This window comes from Piliocolobus tephrosceles, chromosome 12 (assembly GCF_002776525.5).
Source record: "Piliocolobus tephrosceles isolate RC106 chromosome 12, ASM277652v3, whole genome shotgun sequence".
Taxonomy (NCBI): domain Eukaryota; kingdom Metazoa; phylum Chordata; class Mammalia; order Primates; family Cercopithecidae; genus Piliocolobus; species Piliocolobus tephrosceles.
In genome coordinates, this window is record NC_045445.1 from 85,090,036 (window position 1) to 85,114,331 (window position 24,296).

The window sequence follows — 24,296 nt, forward strand, 5'->3', positions numbered from 1 at the left end:
ATCTGTAAAGAATTTTATTTCTCCTTCACTTATGAAACTTAGTTTGGCTGGATATGAAATTCTGGGTTTAAAATTCTTTTCTTTAAGAACGTTGAATATTGGCCCCCACTCTCTTCTGGCTTGTAGAGTTTCTGCCGAGAGATCTGCTGTCAGTCTGATGGGCTTCCCTTTGTGGGTAACCCGACCTTTCTCTCTGGCTGCCCTTAAGATTTTTTCCTTCATTTCAACTTTGGTGAATCTGGCAATTATGTGTCTTGGAGTTGCTCTTCTGGAGGAGTATCTTTGTGGCGTTCTCTGTATTTCCTGAATTTGAATGTTGGCCTGGCCTGCTAGGTTGGGGAAGTTCTCCTGGATGATATCCTGTAGAGTGTTTTCCAATTTGGTTCCATTTTCCCCCTCACTTTCAGGCACCCCAATCAGACGTAGATTTGGTCTTTTGACATAATCCCATACTTCTTGCAGGCTTTGTTCATTTCTTTTTCTTCTTTTTTCTTTTGGTTTCTCTTCTCGCTTCATTTCATTCATTTGATCCTCAATCGCTGATACTCTTTCTTCCAGTTGATCGAGTCGGTTACTGAAGCTTGTGCATTTGTCACGTATTTCTCGTGTCATGGTTTTCATCTCTGTCATTTCGTTTATGACCTTCTCTGCATTAATTAGTCTAGCTGTCAATTCTTCCAGTCTTTTTTCAAGATTTTTAGTTTCTTTGCGCTGAGTACGTAATTCCTCATTTAGCTCTGAGAGGTTTGGTGGACTGAAGCCTTCTTCTCTCATCTCATCAAAATCATTCTCTGACCAGCTTTGATCCGTTGCTGGCGATGGGCTGTGCTCCTTTGCAGGAGGAGATGCGCTCTTATTTTTTGAATTTCCAGCTTTTCTGCCCTGCTTTTTCCCCATATTTGTGGTTTTATCTGTCTCTGGTCTTTGATGATGGTGACGTACTGATGGGGTTTTGGTATAGGTGTCCTTCCTGTTTGATAGTTTTCCTTCTGACAGTCAGGACCCTCAGCTATAGGTCTGTTGGAGATTGCTTGAGGTCCACTCCAGACCCTGTTTGCCTGGGTATCAGCAGCACAGGTTGCAGAAGATAGAATATTGCTGAACAGCGAGTGCACCTGTCTGATTCTTGCTTTGGAAGCTTCCTCTCAGGGGTGTACTCCACCCTGTGAGGTGTGGGGTGTCAGACTGCCCCTAGTGGGGGATGTCTCCCAGTTAGGCTACTCAGGGGTCAGGGACCCACTTGAGCAGGCAGTCTGTCCGTTCTCAGATCTCAACCTCCGTGTTGGGAGATCCACTGCTCTCTTCAAAGCTGTCAGACAGAGTCGTTCGCGTCTGCACAGGCTTCTGCTCCTTTATCTGAGCCCTGTCCCCAGAGGTGGAGTCTACAGAGACAGGCAGGTTTCCTTGAGCTGCTGTGAGCTCCACCCAGTTGGAGCTTCCCAGCGGCTTTATTTACCTACTTAAGCCTCAGCGATGGCGGGCGCCCCTCCTCCAGCCTTGCTGCTGCCTTGCGGTTAGATTGCCGCAGACTGCTGTGTTAGCAAGGAGGGAGGCTCCGTGGGCGTGGGACCCTACCGGCCAGGTGTGGGATATATTCTCCGGTGTGCCGGTGTTACAGCGCAGTATTGGGGTGGGAGTTACCCGATTTTCCAGGTGTTGTGTGTCTCAGTTCCCCTGGCTAGGAAAAGGGACTCCCTTCCCCCTCGCGCTTCCCAGGTGAGGCGATGCCTCGCCCTGCTTCAGCTCTCGCTGGTCAGGCTGCAGCAGCTGACCCGCATGGATTGTCCGGCACTCCCGAGTGAGATGACCCCAGTACCTCAGTTGAAAATGCAGAAATCACCGGTCTTCCGTGTCGCTCACACTGGGAGATGGAGACTGGAGCTGTTCCTATTCGGCCATCTTGCTCCGCCCCCCCCATTTCAGACTCTTTGTCCCACCTCTTCTGTACCTCTTTCAGTGATATACAGTTAAAATTAGTCTCTGTGAGTGCTCATCTTATTTTTAGTTCTAACGATGGTGCTTTTTATGTAGCTTTTTTTTCTTAAATTATACTTTAAGATCTGGGTTACATGTGCAGAACATGCAGTTTTGTTACATAGGTATACATGTGCTGTGGTGGTTTGCTGCACCCATAACCTGTCACCTACATTAGGTATTTCTGCTAATGTTATCCCTCTAAGAGCCTCCCTTCCCCAACAGGCCCCAGTGTGTGATGTTCCCCTCCCTGTGTCCATGTGTTCTTGTTGTTCAACTCCCACTTATGAGTGAAAACATTTGGTGTTTGGTTTTTTGATCTTGTAATTGTCCAGCTTCATCTACTTCCCAGCAAAGGACATGAACTCATCCTTTTTATGGCCACATTTTCTTCATCCAGTGTATCACCGATGGACATTTAAGTTGGTTCCAAGTCTTTGCTATTGTGAACAGTGCTGCAATAGACATATGTGTACATGTGTCTTCATCATAGAATGATTTATAATCCTTTGGGTATATGCCCAGATTGCTGGGTCAAATGGTATTTCTAGTTCTAGATCCTTGAGGAATCACCACACTGTCTTCCACAATGTTTGAACTAGTTTACACTCCCACCAGCAGTGTAAAAGCATTCCTATTTCTCCAGCTCCTCTCCAGCATCTGTTGTTTCCTGACTTTTTAATGATTGCCATTCTAACTGGCATGAGATAGTATCTCATTGTGGTTTTGATTTGCATTTCTCTAATGATCACTGATGATGAGCATTTTTTCATATGTCTGTTGGCTACATAAATGTCTTCTTTTGAGAAATGCTTGTTCAAATCCTTTGCCCATTTTTTGATGGGGCTGTTTGTGTTTTTCTTGTAAATTTGTTTAAGTTCTTTGTAGATTCTGGATATTAGCCTTTTGTCAGATGGATAGATTGCAAAATTTTCTCCCATTCTGTAGGTTGCCTCTTCACTCTGATGATAGTTTCTTTTGCTGTACAGAAGCTCTTTAGTTTAATTAGATTCCATTTGACAATTTTGGCTTTTGTTGCCATTGCTTTTGGTGTTTTAGACATGAAGTCTCTGCCCATGCCCATGTATTGCCCAGGTTTTGTTCTAGGATTTTTATGGTCCTAGGTCTTACATTTAAGTCTTTGATCCATCTTGAGTTGCTTTCTCATAAGGTGTAAGGAAGGGATCCAGTGTCAGTTTTCTGCATGTGGCTAGCCAGTTTTCCCAACACAATTTATTAAACAGGGATCTTTTCTCCATTGCTTGTGTGTGTCAGGTTTGTCAAAGATCAGATGGTGGTAGTTGTGTGGTGTTATTTCTGAGGCCTCCATTCTGTTCCGTTGGTCTATATATCTGTTTTGGTACCAGTACTATGCTGTTCTTGTTACTGTAGCCTTGTAGTAAAGTTTCAAGTCAGGTAGTGTGATGCCTCCAGCTTTGTTCTTCTTGCTGCCTAGGATTTTTTTTTTTTTTTTATAAATCCTGCTTGGAAAACTTCTTGTCTTTTTTTTTTATTATTATTATACTTTAAGTTCTAGGGTACATGTGCATAACATGCAGGTTTGTTACATATGTATATCTGTGCCATGTTGGTGTGCTGCACCCATCAACTCATCAGCACCCATCAATTCATCATTTATATCAGGTATAATTCCCCAATGCAATCCCTCCCCCCTCCCCCTCCCCATGATAGGCCCCAGTGTGTGATGTTCCCCTTCCCTAGTCCAAGTGATCTCATTGTTCAGTTCCCACCTATGAGTGAGAATATGCGGTGTTTGGTTTTCTCTTCTTGTGATAGTTTGCTAAGAATGATGGTTTCCAGCTGTGTCCATGTCCCTACAAAGGACACAAACTCATCCTTTTTTATGGCTGCATAGTATTCCATGGTGTATATGTGCCACATTTTCTTAATCCAGTCTGTCACTGATGGACATTTGGGTTGATTCCAAGTCTTTGCTATTGCTGCCTAGGATTGTCTTTGCTATGCAGGCTCTTTCTTGGTTCCACATGAAGTTTAAAGTAGTTTTTTTCCAATTACGTGAAGAAAGTCAGTGGTAGCTTGTTGGGGATAGCACTGAATCTGTAAATAACTTTGGGCAGTAAGGCCATTTTCACGATATTGATTCTTCCTATCCATGAGCATGGAATGTTTTTCCATTTGTTGGTGTCCTCTCTTATTTCCTTGAGCAGTGGTTTGTAGTTCTTTGAAGAGGTCCTTCACATCCCTTGTAAGTTGGATTCCTAGGTATTTTATTTTCTTAGTAGCAATTGTGAATGGGAGTTCACTCATTATTTGGCTCTCTGTTTGTCTGTTCTTGGTGTATAGGAATGCTTGTGATTTTTACACATTGGTTTTGTATCCTGAGACTTTGCTGAAGTTGCTTTCATCAGCTTAAGGAGATTTTGGGCTGAGACATTGGAGTTTTCTAAATATATAACCATGTCATCTGCAAACAGAAAATTTGACTTCCTCTCTTCCTATTTGAATACGCTTTATTGCTTTCTCTTGCCTGATTACTCTGGCCAGAACTTCCAATACTTTGTTGAATAGGAGTGGTGAGAGAGGACATCCTTGTCTTGTGCCGGTTTTCAAAGGGAATGCTTCCAGCTTTTACCCAGTCAGTATGATATTGGCTGTGGGTTTGTCATAAATAGCTCTTATTATGTTGAGACATGTTCCATCGATACCTAGTTTATTGAGAGTTTTTAGCATGAAGAGCTGTTGAATTTTGTCGAGGCCTTTTCTGCATCTATTGAGATAATCATGTGGTTTTTGTCATTGGTTCTGCTTATGTGATGGATTATGTTGATTGATTTGCATATGTTGAACCACCCTTGTATGCCAGGGATGAAGCTAACTTCATCATAGTGGATAAGCTTTTTGATATGCTACTGGTTTCGGTTTGCCAGTATTTTATCAAGGATTTTTCCATCGGTGTTCATCAGGGATATTGGCTTAAATTTCTCTTTTTTGGTTGTTTCTCTGCCAGGCTTTAGTATCAGGATGATGCTGGCCTCATAGAATGAGTTAGGGAGGATTCCTTCTTTTTCTATTGATTGGAATACTTTTAGAAGGAATGGTATCAGCTCCTGTTTGTACCTCTGGTAGAATTCGGCTGTGAATCCATCTGGTCCTGGACTCGTTTTGGTTGGTGGGCTATTAACTGTTGCCTCGATTTTAGAATATCTTATTGGTCTATTCAGGGATTCAACTTCTTCCTGGTTTACTCTTGGGAGGGAGTATGTGTCTAGGAATTTATCCATTTCTTCTAGATTTTCTAGTTTATTTGTGTAGAGATGTTTATAGTATTATCTGATGGTAGTTTGTATTTCTGTGGGATCAGTGGTGATATCCCCTTTATCATTTTTTATTATGTCTATTTGATTCTTCTCTCTTTTCTTCTTTATTAGTCTTGCTAGTGGTCTATCTAGTTTGTTGATCTTTTTTTTTTTTTAAAAAAAAAAAAAACAGCTCCTAGATTCACTGATTTTTTGAAGGGCTTTTTGTGTCTCTATTTCCTTCAGTTCTGCTCTCATCTTAGTTTTTTCTTGTCGCATGCTAGCTTTTGAATATGTTTGCTCTTGTTTCTCTAGTTATTTTAATTTGTGATGTTAGGGTGTCAATTTTAGATCTCTCTTGCTTTCTCTTGTGGGCATTTAGTGTTATAAATTTCCCTCTATACACTGCTTTCAATGTGTCCCAGGGATTCTGGTATGTGGTTTCTTTGTTCTCATCGGTTTCAAAGAACGACTTTGTTTCTGCCTTCATTTCGTTATTTACCCGGTATTCATTCAGGAGCAAGTTATTGAGTTTCCATGTAGTTGGGTGGTTTTGAGTGAGCTTCTTAATCCTGAGTTCTAATTTGATTGCACTGTGGTCTGAGAGACAGTCTGTTGTGATTTCTGTTCTTTTACATTTGCCGAGGAGTGGTTTACTTCCAATTATGTGGTCAATTTTAGAATAAGTGCAATGTGGTGCTGAGAAGAATGTGTATTCTGTTGATTTCAGGTGGAGAGTTCTGTAGATGTCTATTAGGTCTGCTTGCTGCAGAGATGAGTTCAATTCCTGGATATTCTTGTTAATTTTCTGTCTCATTCATTTATCTAATGTTGTCAGTGGGGTGTTAAAGTTTGCCATTATTATTGTGTGGGAGTCTAAGTCTCTTTGTAGTTCTCTAGGAACTTGCTTTATGAATATGGGTGCTACTGTATTAGGTGCATGTATATTTAGGATAGTTAGCTTTTCTTGTTGAATTGATCCCTTTACCATTATGTAATGGCCTTCTTTATCTCTTTTGATCTTTGTTGGTTTAAAGTCTGTTTTATTAGAGACAGGGATTGCAACCCCTGCTTTTTTTCGTTTTCCATTTGCTTGGCAGATCTTCCTCCGTCCCGTTATTTTGAGTCTATGTGTGTCTTTGCATGTGAGATGGGTCTCCTGAATACAGCACACTGATGGGTCTTGACTCTTTATCCAATTTACCAGTCTGTGCCTTTTAATTGTGGCATTTAGCCCATTTACATTTAACGTTAGTATTGTTATATGTGAATTTTATCCTGTCATTATGATGCTAGCTGCTTATTTTGCCCATTAATTCATGCAGTTTTTTCATAACATCAATGGTCTTTACAATTTGGCATGTTTTTGCAGTGGCTGGTACCGGTTGTGCCTTTCCATGTTTAGTGCTTCCTTGAGGAACTCTTGTCAGGCAGGCCTGGTGGTGACAAAATCTCTAAGCATTTGCTTGTCTGTAAAGGATTTTATTTCTCCTTCACTTATGAAACTTAGTTTGTCTGGATATGAAATTCTGGGTTGAAAATTACTTTCTTTAAGAATGTTGAATATTGACCCCCACTCTCTTCTGGCTTGTAGGGCTTCTGCTGATAGATCTGCTGTTAGTCTGATGGGCTTCCCTTTGTGGGTAACCTGACCTTTCTCTCAACATTTTTTCCTTCATTTCAACCTTGGTGAATATGACAACTGTGTGTCTTCGGGTTGCTCTTCTTGAGGAGTATCTTTGTGGCATTCTCTGTATTTCCTGAATTTGAATGTTGGCCTGCCTTGCTAGGTTGGGGATGTTCTCCTGGATAATATCCCGAAGAGTGTTTTCTAATTTGGTTCCTTTCACCCCATCACTTTCAGGTACACCAATCAAACATAGATGTGGTCTTTCCACATAATCCCATATTTCTTGGAGGCTTTGTTCGTTTCTTTTCACTCTTTTTTCGCTAATCTACTCTTCTCACTTCATTTCATTAATTTGATCTTCAATCACTAATATCCTTTCTTATGCTAGATTGAATCGGCTATTAAAGCTTGTGTGTGCTTCACAAAGTTCTTGTACTGTGGTTTTCAGCTCTATCAGGTCATTTAAGTTCTTCTCTGCACTGCTTATTCTAGTTAGCCATTCGTCTAACCTTTTTTCAAGGTTTTTAGCTTCCTTGCATTGGGTTAGAACATGCTCCTTTAGCTCGAAGAAGTTTGTTATTACCAACCTTCTGAAGCCTACTTCTGTCAACTTGTCAAACTCATTCTTTGTCTAATTTTGTTCCCTTGCTGACTAGGAGTTGTGTTCCTTTGGAGGAGAAGAGGCGTTCTGGCTTTTGGAATTTTTCTGCCTTTCTGCTCTGGTTTCTCTCCATCTTTGTGGTTTTATCTACTTTTGATCTTTGATGTTGGTGACCTACAGATGGGTTTTGGTGTGGATGTCTTTTTTGTTGATGTTGATTCTACTCCTTTCTGTTGGTTAGTTTTCCTTCTAACACACAGGCCTCGCTGCTGCAGGTCTGTTGGAGTTTGCTGGAGGTCCACTCCAGATGCTCTTTGCCTGGGTGTCACCAGTGGAGGCTGCAGAACAGCAAATATTGCTGCCTGATCCTTCCTCTGAAAGCTTCATCCCAGGGGGCACCCACCTGTATGAGGTGTCTATCCGCCCCTACTGGGAGGTGTCTCCCAGTCAGGCTACACAGGAGTCAGGGAGCCACTTGGGGAGGCAGTCTGTCCATTATCGGAGCTCGAATGCCATGGTGGGAGAACCCCTGCTCTCTTCACAGCTGTCAGGCAGGGATGTTTAGGTATAGAGAAGCTGTCTTCTGCCTTTTGTTCAAGTATACCCTCAGTTGGAAATGCAGAAATCACCTGTCTTCTGCATCAATCTTACTGGGAACTGTAGACTGAAGCTGTTCCTATTTGGCCATCTTCAGAGTTTCCTTGTGTAGATAATTTTAAACTGGTGTGCTTGTAGGAGGAATACTCAGTGGAGCCTTCTATTTTGCCATCTTTTTCCTCCCTTCTGTTTTTGTTGAGTTTTTTGAGTTCCTGGTAAATCCTGGATATCCTTCCCTTCAGTTGCATAGTTTGCAAATATTTTCTTCCTTTTTGCAGGTTGTCTGTACAGTGGGTTGATTATTTCATGTGCTGTGTAGAAACTTTTTAATTTAATTAAGTCTCATTTTGCCTATTTTGTTTTTGTTGGCTCTGCTTTTGAGCACTTTGTCATGAATTCTTTGCCTAGACCAATGCCAAGCGAAGTTTTATCTACTTTTTTCTATTATTTTTATAGTTTCTCCTATTGCATTTAATTATTTCATTCATCTTGAGTTGATTTTTATATATGATGAGAGATAGAGATCGTTTTATGCATATGGTGATCTAATTCTATTTATTTATTTATTTAGACAGGGTCTTGCTCTCTCACCCAGGCTGGAGTGCAGTGGCATGATCTCAGGTCACTGCAACCTCCACCTCCTGGGTTCAAGGGATTTTCATGTCTCAGCCTCCCAAGTAGCTGGGATTACAGTCACTTGCCACGATGCCTGGCTAATTTTTTTTTGTATTTTTAGTAGAGCCAGGGTTTCACCATGTTGGCCAGGCTGGTTTCGAACTCCAGACCTCAGATGATCCACCTGCCTCTGCTCCCAAAGTGCTGGGATTACAGGCATGAGCCACCATGCCTGGCCTTGGTGATGTAATTCTTCCAGTACTATTTATTGAAAAGGGTGGCTTTTTCCTGGGCTATGTTTTTGTCACCTTTGTCAAAGATCAGTTGGCTGTAGATACATGTCTTTATTTCTGGGTTCTCTATTCTGTTCCATTATATTTTGTGTCTGTTTCTATACTAATATCATGCTCTTTTGGTTATTATAATCCCATAATTTGAGATCAAATAAGGTGATGCTTCCAGCTTTGTCTTTTGGTGTTAAGATTGCTGTGCTGGAGCTAAATGATGAGAACACATGGAAACATAGAGGGGAACAACAGACACTGGGGCCTATTGGAAGGTGGAGAGTAGGATGAGGGAGAAGATTAGGCAAAATAACTAATGAGTACTAAGCTTAATACCTGTGGGATGAAATAATCTATGCAACAAATCCCCACGACACAAGTTTACCTATATGACAAACTTTCACCCTGAACTTTAAAGTTAAAAAAAAAATTGCTTTGGCTATTCAGGCTCTTTTTCTTTTGGTTCCATATTAATTTTAGGATTGTGTGTTCAAATTCTGTGAAAATGACAATATTATTTTGAATAGGGATGGCATTCAATCTGTAGAGTGCTTTGTGCAGTATGGTCAGTTTAATGATATTCATTCTTCAGATTCATGAGCATGAGATATTCTGCTCATGTTTGTGGCCTCTATAATTTCTTTCATCAATGTTTCATAATTTTTATTGTAGAGATCTCTCACTTCCTTGGTTAAATTTATTCCTAGGTATTTTACATCCTAAATATGTTTTCTCTACATTTTTTGTGGCTAATGTAAATAGGATTGCCTTCTTTATTTTGTTCTCAGCTTGATTAGTATGGTTGTGTAAAATGCTACTGATTTTTATATGTTAATTTTGAATTCTGAAACTTTACTGAAATCATTTATCAAATCTAAGAGTTTTTGGAGGAGTCTTTAGACTTTTCTAGATATAAGATCATACTTTAGAAACAGAGATAACTCCCTCTATTTCAATTTGTATGCCTTTTATTTCTCTCTTGCCTGATTGCTCTGGCTAAGATTTCCAGTATTGTGTGGATCAGTAGTGCAAGTGGGCATCCTTATCTTTTTTCTGGTTCTTAGGGGGAATACTTTCAACTTTCCACCATTCAGTATAATGTTGGCTCTGGGTCTGTTGCATATGGTATTTATTATTTTCAGGTATGTTCCTTCTATTCCTAGTTTATTAGGTTTTATCATGAAAGGATGCTGACTTTTATCAAATGCTCTTTCTGCATCTATGGAAGTAATCATGTGATTTTTGTTTATTCTCTTTATTTGATGAAGCACATTTATTGATTTTCATATGTCAAACCATATTTGCATTTCTGAAATAAAGCACATCTGATCATGATATATTATCTTTTTGATGTGCTGTTGAGTTATATTTGCTGATTTTTAAAAAATGTTTTGCATCTATGTTCCTCAGGAAGAGTGGTCTGTAGTTTTCTTTTTTGGTTGTGTCATTGTCTGGTTTTGGTATACAGGTGATACTGGATTCATAGAATGAAATAGGGAGAATTCTCTCCTTGATTTTTTGAAACCGTTTCAGGAAGATTGGTACCAGTTTCTCTTTTCATGTTTGGTAGAGTTCAGCTGTGTATTCATCTTTTTTTGGGAAGGGGAGATTTTTATTATTGATTCAATCTTGCTAGTCATTGTTGCTCTGTTCAAGATTTCTATTTTTTTCTGGTTCAATCTTGGGAGGTTGTATGTTACCAGGAATTTATCCATTTTCCTCTGGGTTTTCTAGTTTGTGAGTGTAGAGTTGTTTATAGCAGTCTCTGATGATCTTTTATATTTCTGTGGTATCGGTTGTAATGTCTTCTTTTTCTTTTTTTTTTTTTTTTTTTTTTTTTGAGGCGGAGTCTGGCTCTGTCGCCCGGACTGGAGTGCAGTGGCCGGATCTCAGCTCACTGCAAGCTCCACCTCCCGGGTTTACGCCATTCTCCTGCCTCAGCCTGCCGAGTAGCTGGGACTACAGGCGCCCGCCACCTCGCCCGGCTAGTTTTTTTGTATTTTTAGTAGAGACGGGGTTTCACTGTGTTAGCCAGGATGGTCTCGATCTCCTGACCTCGTGATCCGCCCGTCTCAGCCTCCCAAAGTGCTGGGATTACAGGCTTGAGCCACCGCGCCCGGCCAATGTCTTCTTTTTCATATCTGATTATATTCATTTGGATCTTCTCTATTCTTGGTAGTCTAACTAGCAGTTTATTAATTTTGTTTATCATTTCAAAAAACAACTTTTCAATTTGTTAATCCTTTATATATTTTTTTGGTCTCAATTTTATTTAATTCTACTCTTACATTTGTTATTTCTTTTTTTTCTGCTAAATTTGGGTTTAGTTTGTTCTTGTTTTTCTAGTTCCTTAAGGTGCAATGTTAAATTACTAGTTTGTGATATTTCTGTTTTTTTGAATGTAGGCATTTAATGCTATAAAATTCCCTCTCAGCACTGCCTTTCCTGTATCCCAAAGGTTATGGTAAGTTGTGTTTCAATTTCCATTTATTTCAAAATTCAGCAAGAGGGTGTAACAACCCTAAATATTTAGGTACCCAACACTAGAGCCCTTAGATTTATAAAACAAATACAATTAGACCTAAAGATAAAAGATATCAATAAAACAATCGTGGGAGACTTCTTTGCCCCAATCACAGCACTAGACAGACTGTCAAATATACTGTCCACACACACAAAAAAAACAATTGAATGTAAACTGGGCTTTAGACTACCCACACAAGTGCAGAATACAGATTCTTTTTGTCAGCATGTGGAACATTCTCAAAGATAGACCATGTATAAGGCCACAAAACAAGTCTCAACAAATTTTTATAAATGGAAGTTATATCAAGAATCTTCTCAGACCACAGCAGATTAAAAACAGAAATCAATACAAGGGGAACTTCAGAAACTGCACAAATATGAGAAATTAAGCCACATGCTCCTAAAAGATCTTTTTGTAAGCAATGAAATTAAGGCAGAAATTTAAATCTTTTTTTTTTGATATGAAAGGAAATAGACTCTCTCTTCTCCCTCCCCCTTTTTTTTTTTAATGGAATCTTGCTCTTGTCACCCAGACTGGAGTGCAGTGGCATGATCTGGACTCACTGCAACCTTGGAAATGGACTCCCTTTAACATGCTATAATGTCCCTTGTCTTATTTATTTATCTTATTTTGAGACAGGGTCTCACTCTGTCACCCAGGCTGGATTGCAGTGGCACAATCACAACTCACTGCAACCTTCACCTCTTGGAATCAAGCAATCCTCCCACCTCCTGCATAGCTCGGACTGCAGGTACATGCCACAGCACCTGGCTAATTTTTGTATTTTTTGTAGAAATGGGGTTTCACCATGTTGCTCAGGTTGGTCTTGAATTCCTGAGCTCAAGCAATCCATCCACCTCAGTCTCCCAAAGCACTGGGATTATAGGCATGAGCCACTATGCCTGACTCTTTGTCTTATATTTACTGGTTTATTGAAATAAGTATTTTTAATCTGATATGAGTATAGCTTCTTCTTCTCACTTTTGGGTTTCATCTATATGGAATGTCTTTTTTCCGTTTCTTTCCTTTTAGTCTCTAAGTGTCTTTACAGGGAAGGTGAGTTTCTTTTAAGGAACATATATTTGGGTCATTTTAAAAATTTATTCTGCAGATCTGTATATTTTAATCGAAGCATTTAATTCATTCAGGTTCAAGGTTAATATCAATATTGAGGTTTTGTTTCTTTCATGTTGTTAATTTTTATCTAGTTGTCTTATAAATTTTTTGTTTCGTTTTATCTTTCATATTTTTAATTTTTGTGGGTACATAGTAGTACATATATTTTTAAGCTACATGAGATGTTTTGATACAGGCATGCAATACATAATAATTACATCATGGAAGATGGAGTATCCATCCCCTCAAACATTTACTCTTTGTGTTACAACAATCCAGTTCTACTGTTTTAGTTATTTTAAAATATACAATTAAATTATTATTGACTACAGTCATCCTGTCATGCTATCAAATACATTCACTCTATTTTTTAACCCATTAACCATCCTAACCTCCCCCTCAACCTCTGACTACCCTTCTCAGTCTCTAGTAATCATCCTTCTACTCTCTATCTCAATTGGTTCAATTATTTTGATTTTTAGATCCTGAAAATAAATGAGATCATGCAATGATTGTTTTATGTGCCTGGCTTATTTCACACGGAATATGACCTCCAGTTCCATGCATATTGTTTCAAATGATTGAATCTCATTGTTTTCTATGGCTGAATAGTACTCCACTGTGTATAAGTGCCACATTTGCCTCATCCATTCATCTGTTGATGGACACTTAGGTTGCTTCCAAATCCTGGCTATTGCCAGCCATGCTGCAACAAACATGGGAGTGCAAATGTCTGTTCAATATACTCATTTCCTTTCTTGTGAGTGTATATCCAGAGATGGGATTCCTGGATCATATAGTAGCTCTTTTTTAATTTTTGGAGGAAATGCCTAACTGTTCACCATACCAGTTGTACGAATTTACATTTCTACCAACAGTTTACTAGCGTTCCCTATTCTTCACATTCTCACCAGCATTTGTTATTCCCTGTCTTTTGGATATTATATTTTTCAACTGGGGTGAAATGATATCTCATTGTAGTTTTATTTTACTTTTTTCTTTTTTTTGAGACAGAGTTTCGCTCTGTCGCCCAGGCTGGAGTGCAGTGGCCGGATCTCAGCTCACTGCAAGCTCCGCCTCCCGGGTTTACACCATTCTCCTGCCTCAGCCTCCCGAGTAGCTGGGACTACAGCACCCGCCACCTTTTCCGGCTAGTTTTTTGTATTTTTTAGTAGGGACAGGGTTTCACCGGGTTACCCAGGATGGTCTCCATCTCCTGACCTCGTGATCCGCCCGTCTCGGCCTCCCAAAGTGCTGGGATTACAGGCTTGAGCCACCTCGCCCAGCCTCATTGTAGTTTTAATTTGTATTTCTATGATAACCAGTGAAATTGAGCACTTTTTTATACACTTGATAGTCATTTGTATGTCTTCTTTTGAGGAATGTCTACTCAAATATTTTGCCCATTTTTAAATTGGACTATTAGATTTTTTTCTTCCTTGAGAGCTGTTTGAGCTCTTTAGAGATTCTGGTTATTAATCCCTTGTCAGATGGGTAGGTTGAAAATATTTTATCTCATTCTGTGGTTTTGTCTCTTTGTTTTGTTGTTTCCTTTGCTGTGCAGAAGCTTGTTAATTTGATGTGATCACATCTGTTTATTTTTGCTTTGGTTGTCTAAGCTTGTTGGGTATTGCTTAAGGAATTTTTGCCCAGACCAATGTCCTGGGGATTTTCCCCAAGATTTTCTTGTAGTAGTTTCATAGTTGAGATCCCAGATTTAATATTTAAGTCTTTTGAATCGGGAGCAAGATGGCCGAATAGGAACAGCTCCAGTCTCCAACTCCGGGCGCGAGTGACACAGAAGATCGGTGATTTCTGCACTTTCAACTGAGGTACTGGGGTCATCTCACTGGGGAGTGCCGGACAATCGGTGCTGGTCAGCTGCTGAAGCCCGACCAGCGAGACCTGAAGCAGGGCGAGGCATTGCCTCACCTGGGAAGCACAAGGGGGAAGGGAATCCCTTTTCCTAGCCAGGTGAACTGAGACACACAACACCTGGAAAATCGGGTGATTCCCATCCCAATACTGCGCTTTAAGCAAAGGGGCACACCAGGAGACTATACCCACACCTGGCCAGGAGGGTCCCATGGCCAGGGAGCCTCCCTCATTGCTACCACAGCAGTCTGCGATCTAACCACAAGGCAGCAGCGAGGCTGGGGGAGGGGCGCCCACCATTGCTGAGGCTTAAGTAGGTAAACAAAGCCGCTGGGAAGCTCCAACTGGGTGGAGCTCACAGCAGCTCAAGGAAACCTGCCTGTCTCTGTAGACTCCACCTCTGGGGACAGGGCACAGCTAAAAAACAACAGGGGAACCAGCAGAGGCCTGTGCAGACGCGAACGACTCTGTCTGACAGCTTTGAAGAGAGCAGTGGATCTCCCAACACGGAGGTTGAGATCTGAGAACGGACAGACTGCCTGCTCAAGTGGGTCCCTGACCCCTGAGTAGCCTAACTGGGAGACATCCACCACTAGGGGCAGTCTGACACCCCACACCTCACAGGGTGGAGTACACCCCTGAGAGGAAGCTTCCAAAGTAAGAATCAGACAGGTACACTCGCTGTTCAGCAATATTCTATCTTCTGCAACCTCTGCTGCTGATACCCAGGCAAACAGGGTCTGGAGTGGACCTCAAGCAATCTCCAACAGACCTACAGCTGAGGGTCCTGACTATTAGAAGGAAAACTATCAAACAGGAAGGACACCTATACCAAAACCCCATCAGTACGTCACCATGATCAAAGACCAGAAGCAGATAAAACCACAAAGATGGGGAAGAAGCAGGGCAGAAAAGCTGGAAATTCAAAAAATAAGAGCACATCTCCCCCTGCAAAGGAGTGCAGCTCATCACCAGCAACGGATCAAAGCTGGTCAGAGAATGACTTTGACGAGATGAGAGAAGGCTTCAGTCCATCAAACTTCTCAGAGCTAAAGGAGGAATTACGTACCCAGCACAAAGAAACTAAAAATCTTGAAAAAGATTTAAGTCTTTAATCCATTTGGATTTGATTTTTGTGTATGGAAAGAGATAAGGGTCTAGATTTTTCTTCTGCATATAGATATACAGTTTTTCCAGCACCATCAATTGAAGAAACTATGCTTCTCCCAGTGCGTGCTTTTGGCACCTTTGTCAAAAATGAGTATAGGTGTGTTGGTTTGTTTCTGGGTTCTCTATTCTGTTCTATTTGTTTACATGTCTTTTTTTATGCAGGTACTATGCTGTATGAGTTACTATAGCTCTGTGGTATAATTTGAAGTCAGGTAATATGATTCCTCCAGTTTTGTTCTTTTTGTTGAAGATAAATTTGGCTATTCTGTGTCTTTTGTGGTTTCGTACTTGTAGATATTCATCAGTTTCAGGGCACTGAAAAGTTACGTATTATAGTCTTCACACTCTGGGCTTGTTTGTACCCATCCTTCTTAAGAAGACTTTCCAGATATTCAAAAGGACTTGAGTGTTTTGATCTAAGCTATATCTGCTTCAGAAGGGACCCAAAGCCTTTTAGTCATTCTTTGAGCCTTGTAGAGGTACTCCCTTGATTGTCTTGGATACAATCCGAAAGAATTCTTTTTTTTTTTTTTTTCCTGAGACGGAGTCTCACTGTGTCGCCCGGGCTGGAGCGCAGTGGCCGGATCTCAGCTCACTGCAAGCTCCGCCTCCTGGGTTCACGCCATTCTCCTGCCTCAGCCTGCCGAGTCTGGGACTACAGGCGCCCACCACCTCGCCCGGCTAGTTTTTTGTATTTTTTAGTAGAGACGGAGTTTCACAGTGTTAGCCAGGATGGTCTCGATCTCCTGACATCGTGATCCGCCCGTCTCGGCCTCCCAAAGTGCTGGGATTACAAGCTTGAGCCACCGCGCCCGGCCAAGAATTCTTTAGATTACCAGACAGAGACTCTTGTTCTTTCCCCCTATTTTCTCCCTAACAAATGAAGTCTCTCTCTCTCTCTCCTTTGAGCCACCTGGAGATGGGGGTGGAGTGACATAAGCATCCCTGTGTCCACCACCATTAGGACTGCACTGGGTCAGACTTGAAGCCAGCACAGCACTGGGTCTTGCCCAAAGCCTGCAGTAACCACTCCCTGGCTACTACCTATGTTTGCTGAAAGCCCTAGGCCTTTATAATCAGCAGGTGGCAAAGCCATCTAGGCTTATATACTTCCCTTCGTAGCAGCGAGTTCCCCCCAGGCCCTCGGCAGGTCCAGGGGTGCTGTCTGGGAGCTGAAGTCTAGAGTCAGAAACCTTAGAAGTCTACTTTATATTCCATTGTACTGTGTCTGAGCTGGCACTAAAACCAGAAGATTCGGTTCTTCCCACTCTCTTCCCTCATCCTTTAAAGGCAGAAGAGTCTCACTCTGTGGCTACCACCACCCTCAGGCCCATGAGGAGACTACTGTGAGACCACCACCAATGTTCATGTTCTTTTGTTTTTTGAGACAGAGTCTCTCTCTTTCGTCCAGGCCGGACTGCAGTGGCCCTATCTCGGCTCATTGCAAGCTCTGCCTCCCGGGTTGATGCCATTCTTTCCTGCCTCAGCCTCCTGAATAGCTGGGACTACAGGAGCCCGCCACGGTGCCTGACTAATTTTTGGTATTTTTAGTAGAGACGGGGTTTCACCATATTAATCGGGAAGGTCTCAATCTCCTGACCTTGTGATCCACGCTTCGGCCACCCGTGTTCTTTTAAGGCCCAAGGGCTCTTCAGTCAGCTTGTGGTGAATGATGCCTCACCTGAGACTTCCCTTCAGGGGAGTGGGTTCCTCTATGGCCCAGGACAGGTCCAGAAATGCCATCTGAGAGCTAAATCCAGGATTCAGGGACCCTGTGGCTGAGTTGGTATCTAAGGTGCAAGACAAAGTCCCCTTTACATTTTCTTTCACTTTTCTCAAGCAGAAGGAGTCTTGCCCTGTAGCCACCACAGCTGGGAATGTTTTAAGTCTCATTTGAAGCTATCAAGTCTCAGTGTCTCACCCAAAGCCCTTGATGTAGTACCTGGGTATCTGATGGTTATTCAGGGCCCAAGTGCTCTCCAGTTATCAGGTGATAAATCTTGCCAGGACTTGGTTCTTCCCTTCAAGGTAGTGGGTTCCCTTCTGGCCCAGCATGTGTCAATAAATGTCATCCAGGAGCTAGCTTGTGGAAAGGGTACCTCACAACTTTGAGCAGCACCCTATCCTGCTGTGGCTGAGCTGATATCCAAGATTCAAGACAAAGCCCTTCCCACTCTTTCCTCTTCTCTCCTCGCCGGAGGGAAGAGGTCTCTTTTAGAGCTGTGAGCTGTGCAGCCTGATGTTAGGGGAGGGATGATGCCTGTTCTCCCTAGGTGCCCCAGCTGATGTCTCAGTAAATCACATGCCCTCACAGTCTAGTGTATTTTGGCCAAGTTCAGCCCTAGGACTTGCCTAGGTGTTGCAGTCCTTGTGGCCTAGACCGATTTTCATCTTTATTTGGGGCCCCAAAACACTTTAGTTTATGGTGACAAGGCTTGCAGGTACTCAAATTCTGACCACTAAGATTGGTGATCCCTCTCTGGCTAGGGCTGGTTTAAATGCTTCCTCCCATGGGCAAGCATCAGCTGAGTTTTGTCCATTTATGCTTCCTGATATAATAAGAGCAGCACTGAGTTCAATGCATCACAGTTGCTAGCTCTGCCTCTCCCCAGGGCAAAGGAATGATCTCCACATTATGCCATCACTGTTGGGGGATGAAGGAAGTGTTAAGTTGGTGATTCAGGAAAGTTTTTCCTACCTTTTCAGTGCTTATTTCAGTGATATGAAATTAAAACCAGATACTGTGAGTACTCACCAGCTTTTGGTTCATATGTGTGTGTGTGTGTGTGTGTGTGTGTGTGTAGATATTTGTAAAATTGGTGCCCTTGCAGGGTGGGGAGGAGATAACTGAAGCCATTTATTCTGCCATATTGTTCCACCCCCTGTTTATTTTGTGTGTGTATCTTTCTGGTTTGATGGAGTTCTGTAACATTGCCACTAGATTTTTTAAATTCTTGCTTTGTCCAATTGTTTTATGAGTTGTGATTTTCATACTTTTGCGTGTTTCTTTATGATGGAGGAATATCAACCATTTTTTCATGTTTAGAACCCCATGAGAATTGTTTTGTAGGACTAGTTAATGATGAATAACTCCCTCTGCATTTGCTTGTCTAGGAAACACTTTATTCTTTTTCATTTATGGAGTTTATTCTGGCAGGATTGAAAATTTGTCATTTGTAGCTTTTTTTTCCTCTTATGCACTTTGAAAATAAGATCCCAATCTCTCTTAGCTTGCAGGGATTTTGCTGATTAGTCTATTGTAAGTTTTATGGGGTTTTCTTTATAGGTTACTAGATGTTTTTCTTTTGCTGATTTTAGGGTTTTTTTTTCTTCACATTGACATTAGATAGTCTGGTGACTATGTGTGATGGTGAAGTCCACGTTGCAATGTATTTCCTTATGTTCACTGGGCCTCCTGTATCTGGATGTCTAAATCTCTTGTTAGACTAGGGAAGTTTTCACCAATTATTTCCTTAAATAGGTTTTCTAAACTTTTTGCCTTTTCTTCTCCCTTGGAAATGCCCGTGATTTGTAGATTTGGCTGTTTTATGTAGTCCTACACTTCTTGAAGGCTTTATTCACTCCTTTCATTCTTTTTGTTTATTTTGTTTGACTGGATTAATTCAAAAGATCTGTTTTCAAGTTCTGAAATTCTCTCTTCTGCTTAGTCATCTATTGTTGAAGGTTTCTACTGTATTTTGTAATTCCTTCAACACATTTTTCATTTCCAGGAGTTCTGTTGTATTTTTAAAGATATATACCTTCTTGGTAAATTTCTCATTCATACTCTGAACTGATTTTCTAATTTCCTTATACTGATTTTCAGATTTCACCTGTATCTAATTTAGCTTCTTTAAAATCAATATTTTGTATTCTTCATCTGGCATTTAAATTTTTTTTGTTAGGATTCATTGCCAGAGAATTACTGTGCTCCTTCCTTGTGTTCCTTTCAGTGTGTCATAATACCTTGCTTTATTATATTTCCAGTATTGTTACACTGAGTTTTTTCACATATGGAGAAACAGTCACTTTTTACTTTTGAATGTTCTTTCATTAGGATGAGACTGTTTTCTTCTTTGAGCATATGACTGTGATGTACGTTGAGTAGGGCCATTTTGTTTTGCTTCTGGGTGCACTGAGTAGTGAAGTCTCTGTATGGTTTCCTTGATTATAAATAGTTTTAGTTTGTGGTTTTCCTAATTGCTAGTTGTAGTGGCCAGGGTACTGGGTTAGTGATCAGGTTTACAGTCTCCTGCTTAGCTGAGGTGGCATGGTCAATTGTGGTAGCAGAGGTCATAAGAAGCTTATCTCATTCCCCAATGGTATGTATTTGTGTCAGCAGATGTCGTAAAGGACTGTGGGTTGGTCTCCTGGCCAGTAGGTGGCACTTGCTGGTGATAGCCAGCTGCAGTGATAACAGTAGAGTTACTGCTTGGCCTTTGTTAACCAGAAGTGTTAGGATGTGCCAGGCAATGGGTTGGGCTGTAAAATGGTTAGTAGTCTGGTCTCATGCTCTGCCTCAGAGGCAAGGGGGCGAAGTTGGATGGGGTTGGACCTGGGGACTGCACTTGGGCCCCCTAATGGCAGGTGCAAGTGCTGGCCCTGACTGACGTCAAGAGGAAGTCCTCAGGCCTCTGGAGAAATGCCCAGGTGAGTGGAGCAATCGCTGCTCCACCAAAGTCTTAGCGTGGGGAAGAAGGGGCAGTTCCAACTCCACAGCCAAATGAGTGGGAGTCTGACCTGCTTTGGTCTCACATTTGAGACCCAGTGAAGCTCCTTGCCATAGCCTGACCCTGGCAATGAGTCAGGGCAGTTAGCCAGGTTACACTCAGTTTGTTTTCAGTCTGCAAACCTGCCCCAGGCCATAAAACTGGCTGCCCACATTCAACTCAGGTGTCTCAGACAAATCTCCTTTTGCTTCAGTCCCAAGAAGTAAAAAAGACCAATTTCTACCACCCATGGATGGAGCTCATGCCACATTTGCCTCCCAGTTCTGGCGTTGAGGGCCCCTCCTCCACTCAAGACCAGATTACCAGTCCCCAGCCCCAGACTCTCCAAATCGGTGGCTGCTGTCCTTGTTAGCTGGGTGAATTCCTCGCAGCTTGCTATGAGCTAGGCTGGATAATGGCTTCCTTCTATCAGTGCCCAGGTATGGTAGTGTATGTGTGACACTTTCCAGTGCTCTTCCTTCTCACAGTCTCCAGGCTGCTCCCCAAATTGGATCCAGGGCTTGGGAAAGTTGAGTTGCTCCCCTATGGCCTGGATTGCATCATTTCCTAGTGGGAATGTATATTACAGAGACACTCACTCCCCCTTTCCCATATTTCCCAGATCCCACCATGCAGGATGCTGCCTACCTTCTTTTTACCAGTATTTGAAGTTTTCTTTCTTTTCTGTTTAACTTCTATATTCCTTCTAAGATAAAAGTTCACAGCGTGAATCTCTACACATATTTTGCTGTTTCCAAATGGGCAAGGTGTGCTGGAAAACCCTTAGTCTGCCACCTTGAATTTTTACAACACTGTTCACTTTTTAAAAATTATTTTTACTTTCTGCTTTTTAGACTAGAAAATTTCAATTGTCCTATCTTTAAGTTCTCTGATTCTCTCTTCTACCTGCTGAGATCCGATATTGATCTTCTCTAGTACATTTTATTATTTCAGTTATTTTACTCACTATTGCCTTCCACAATCTTTTGTAGCCTGACATCCAACTCACACAATCTTTCCCAGTTTGACAATCAAACCAGGGAAAACAGAAACTATTCCCTTAGCAGTCCACAGAGAGGTTCGAACATAGCCAATAAGTTCTGCTCTGCTCCTTCTAGTCTGAGAGAGGAAACCAGGAAGTTACTGCTTCCTCTGACCATGCCATGACAGAGAAGATGAGGCAAGGGCAAGTAAAAACACTACAAAATTTCCCTCTATTTGAATTTGGCTTTTTCATAAGTTGGTGTTTCTTTGGTTGCTGTAGACCTTTGATTGATTTCCATGGTGCCTATAAAGTTATTTTAGGCAGCTTACAGTTATTATTTTACTGTTTTCCTGAAGGAACAAGGGCCTGGAGTTTCCTAGTCTACCATCTTGCTGATGTCACTCACATTATCCATTCTCTGTCTTTTAAATAATGTATTTAGGCCATTTTTATTTACTGTAATTGTCCATCTGTTAGGACTTAAGTCCTCCTTTTATTTTATTTTTTCTGGTTTTCTCTGTATTTTATTTCCTTGGATTTATTTTCCTGCCTTCAAGTGAATTACTTGAACATTTCCTTATAATTATATTTTGATTTATCTCTATAGCTTTTGTGTGCATCTCTACATGTTGGTTTCCAACAGTTTGATTTGTGCATATATTATATATTGATTTCTGGTATTGGTAATTTGTATCTTCTCTTTTTGTCAGTCTTGCTAGAGTCTGTCTCTTTCTCTCCATATAGGTATGTTTATATGTAAATATATCTACATATATTTCCTTACATTTCATTTCTCTCTATATATAACCTTTATATATATTATATATATATATATATATCCTTTATATATATATATGTTTATTTTTCCCTATTTATAATATAATTGCTTAAATTATTTCCTCTACACATATATGAACCACACTGACAGTGTTATAATTTTGTGTAGACTATCACATTATTTGGAAAGTGCAAGGGAAGGAAAGCCTATTGCGTTTACTCATATTTTTGCTTATTCTGCCATTTATTCCTTCCTGATTGTCCAAGGTTTCTTATTTTATTAATTTCTTTATTTTAGATAATTTCCTTTAACCTTTTCTTGGGGGGTCAGCTCTTCTGATGACAAATTCTCTGTTTTCCTTCATCTGAGAATGTTTTCATTTTTTTTCCTTTTCTGTAAGAAATTTTCATTGGGTATGGGTTTCTGGATTGTTTTCCTTCAGTACTTAAGAATATGCCATCTCTTCCAGGTATGCTTGGTTTCTGACAGTAAATCTGCTGTCATTCCTATTGTTTTTCTCCTATTGATAATGTGTTGATTCTTGTTGCTCTAAAATTACTTTTCTTTGTCTTTACCTTTAGAAGTTGTACTATGAGGTATATCGGCATGGATTTCTTTGGGCTGAGCCTGTTTGGGATTTCTTCAGCCTCTTGAATCCATGGGTTCATGTTTTGCACCAATTTTTAAGAAAAATTCAGTCATTATTTCTTTGAACACTTTTTCTGCCTCTCCTTCTTTCCCCTCTTCTTTTGAGCTTCCAATGAGACAAATGTTATGTCTGTTGTTATAGTCTCACATATACCATAGGCTCTGTTCACTATTTTTTTTTTTTTGGTTTATTTTCCGTTGTTCAAATTGGATAATTTCTATTATTCTGTCTTCTAGTTCACTGATTCTTTCCTCTGTCCCCTCATCTCTATTGTGCTGTTAAATCCATCACTGTATCTTTTTATTTCAATTATTGTATATATTAGTTCTAGTTTTCCATTTGCTTGTTCTTTGTATTTTCATTTTCTTTTTTTTCTTTCTTTCATCTTTGTTTTTTTCCTTTTTAATTTCTTCCCTTTTTTTTTGCTGAGTCTGTTTTTTGGGGGTAGGTTTTCTATGTTTTCATTTGTCTCATGTATATTTGTAATTGTGTTTAAAAACATTTTTTCATGGATGCTTTAAAATACTTTCCAGATAATTCTAACATCTCTATCATCTTGTCTTGCCATCTATTTATTGTCTTTTTATTCTGTTTGGGTTCCTCCTGGTTCTTGGTATAATGAGAATTTTTTATTAAAACATGAACATTTTTAGTTATGTTAGGAGCCTCTGGACACTATTTAAACTTGATTTAAATTGTGTTTTAACTGACTTTTTAAAAAGACCACTCTGGGAAGGGAAGAAAGGTTGCCACCTCATTACTCCCAGGTAGAAGTAGAAGTTCTCATACAGCTTCTATTGACAGAAAGGCAGAGTTCTTCATTACTGCTAGGTGGGGGTGAGAGTTTTGACTTCCGCAAAGTCTTCGTGTACACTGTGCTGGGGGAAATGTATTTATCACTTGGTAATAGCGAAAGCCCTGACTCTCCACTAGTACAACTCTGACACCACTACAGTTAAGAGGTGGTGGGGCTCCTTATTACCGGCAATTGATGGGGGAAGTCTAGGTTGCCGAGTGGTCTCCACTAATGCTTTTTGTGATGGAGGGGCATGTTAATAGCCAGCTGTGTGAAAGTCTCAATTTTCTACTTAGCTTTTTCTGACACCACTCTGGGAGGTTTTGGAGTACCTCATTACAGCCTTACAGGGGTGGAAGCTTAGGTTTTCCACTCAGTCTACATTTAACACTCTTATGTGGCCTGTACAGAAAATTGGTGAGTTTTGGAGAATTACACTGGATTATCATAAGCTTAACCAGCTGGTTACCCCAATTGCAGCTACTGTATCATATGTAGTTTCATTGCTTGAGCACAATAACAAATTTCTGAAGCAGCTATTAATCTGGCCAATGCTTTCTTTTTTAAAAAATTATAACTTGTAGCAAGGACCACCAGAAACAGTTTTATTTCAGTTGTTAAGGCCAGTAGTACACATTCACTGTCCTACCTTGGTGATATATCAGTTCTCGAGACGTATGTCATAATTTAGATTGAGGGATCTTGATGCCTT